This window comes from Montipora foliosa, chromosome 4, assembly GCF_036669935.1.
Source record: "Montipora foliosa isolate CH-2021 chromosome 4, ASM3666993v2, whole genome shotgun sequence".
In the NCBI taxonomy this organism is placed as follows: Eukaryota; Metazoa; Cnidaria; class Anthozoa; order Scleractinia; family Acroporidae; genus Montipora; species Montipora foliosa.
Genome location: NC_090872.1, coordinates 32,906,597 through 32,909,096, shown reverse-complemented (window position 1 = coordinate 32,909,096; position 2,500 = coordinate 32,906,597).

Genomic DNA, 2,500 nt, shown 5'->3' with positions numbered 1-2,500 from the left:
ATGTAAATGTTGGTTTGCCGTATTTTGCCGATTCTTGTTACAAGCCAAGCTGTCGTGTTTTAATGAAATACATCAAAATGTGAATGAACTCGTTTTTAGAGATAGAGTGGAAAAAAGTACATCAGTAAAAGCCTTTTTTGACCTTGAACTGACCAACGGTTTTTTTTATGGTTTCTATTTATAGCGTGACTCTTACTATTCGCTGGGTATTGACAGTTGACTCTGAAATGGCTTTTTCCCTTTCCATTTGCTCGCTTAGGGTGTGCTTGTTTTCTTTTAAAACTCACGCAGTTCAAGAAAAACTCATTTCCAAACTGGTGAATTCCAAAGTAAATTTCACTCGAGAAACCGATATCAGCCTCATGGGTTCGTTATTCATGCGATATTGGTTTTTAGCGTAAAAACGTACCGTGGAAGTCACTACGCGTGAAAAAGTGCTACTTATGGTGCTACTTACTAGTGAGCATGCGCAATTGCTAGCAGCAATGACTCATCCTAGTAGAGTGCTCAATTTGGACCTTAAAGCAAAAGCTTTGTAATGCCAAAGAGCTATACATAACTGCAGACAGTACTGTTTCGGCCATCTGGGCTTCATCACTGCAGTGCTGATGTCTAGGTTGGAGGTTAAGCTTAAGTGTGAAACTTGATTTTCGCAAAACAGAGCGAAGTATATATTGAAGAAAAAAACAAGTAAAAATACAATTTCATCCCTACAAGCCTGTTTCGTGGTCGCCCACTCATTGGGGGATTTAATGAGAATAAACTTTACCGTCGCTTATATACAATATAATTTGTCTCATTTATGCAACCCGAAATTGACAGTTTAGTTGTTGTGTGGGAGGGCCTTGTTTCTGTGGCGGCAACAAGACACGATTTCACTACGTTTGTCTAGTGTAGATAGTTCGGGTCTGGAGATGATTAGAATTTGTTCTTTGAGGCAGAGGTTACATCTTTTGCTTGAGCTGTTGTACGGCGAGTGCGATGAGAGAATGTCCCAGGAAATAAAGTGTTCGATGTTTTTTGTCTTTGAGGGTCCAGATATGCTTGCTGAGTTCGGTGGAGTTTCTGTGTTTAGCGTAGCGGAATCATGCGGTGTGGTTTCCGTATCTTGTTTTGAAGTCGCTCTCTGTGAGTCCGATGTACGTTTCTGTCGTGTTTCTGTCTTTGCGTGTAACGGTGGCTTAGTAGATCACTGATGATTGCGGGCAGTTTCCTTCGAGCGGGCATGTGTTGTTTTGTCGGCTGTCGGTTCTTTTGCGCGAAAATGACGCAAGAAATTATGCGCAGCAAGATTGCGCAATGCAAAACCAGGGAATCAACTTAAATGAAATTTACTGTGCAATTCACCAGTTAGGCAATGAATTTTTCTTCAATCGCATGAGTTTTAAACGAAAACAAGCAGCTTATCAGCAAGATGACGAAATAGGAAAAATGTCATAAGCTGGAAAAGCCAGCGAATACGAATCACGCTAAAATTAGTAATCAAAGACGTATTAGCTCGTGATTTGACAGGTCGTTCGGAGACTTTGTCAGTTCAAGGTCCAAAAGGAGTTTTATTAATGTACTTTATTCCACTTTATCTCTGAGAACGAGAGCATTTACATTTTGATGTATTTCATTGAAACACGCTAGCTTGGCTTGGAACAAGAATCGGCAAAATACAGCAACTATAAGAAACTCAGAATTAACTTACCTGTACCTTCTTCAAACAAACTTCTAAAAACAGAAGCTAGTGATTTATCCTTAAATTGACGAAAACTCATTGCGATTACGTGTTTATAACACAAAGGCAAAATTTTCTTGTCACTATCGAGGCACATCGGAAAACAGTTGGGCAAACGGAGTAAAAAAACACATTCGCTGGCATTTTAGAGCAAAACAAACAAACAAATCAACCATTTCTTTATGTCCAAAAAGAGAGCAGATAACTGTTATTGAATAAACCCCTGTTAAAGAAAAAAAAAAGAAAAAAGAAAAAAAAAACGACGCGTTAAATAAAGTACCTTTGCCGCGTGGAAAAGCGATTTGTGATAATTCTTTAATTGTCGTATCTTTAAAATTAATTGTGCGTAACGAATGGTACTGCGCGGCACAAAGCTTTTAGAGTGAAAAATGTTTTGGATTCATTTAAAGTAGTGTGAAGTTATACTTATAAATATCAGTGTGCAATAAAACGCTGCGAGTGGGAATAGAACCCGCGTCCCCCTGGTTACTAGTCGGGTGTACTAACCACTGCATCATCACGACAACCCTGCTGGCAACAGGGCCATTAGTGAAGTTATTAGTTAGCTCGGATGATCCGATGTACGTCCTGTTCCTGAATTTTAAACACCGGGGAACCCCGTGGCTAACCAGTAACTTCACTGATGACCCTCTTGCCAGCAGGGTTGTTGTGATGTTGCAGTGGTTAGCACACCCGACTAGTAACCAGGGGTACGCGGGTTCGATTCCCACTCACGGTATAACATATTTTTCATTCAAAATGGATCAGTTAGTAGTT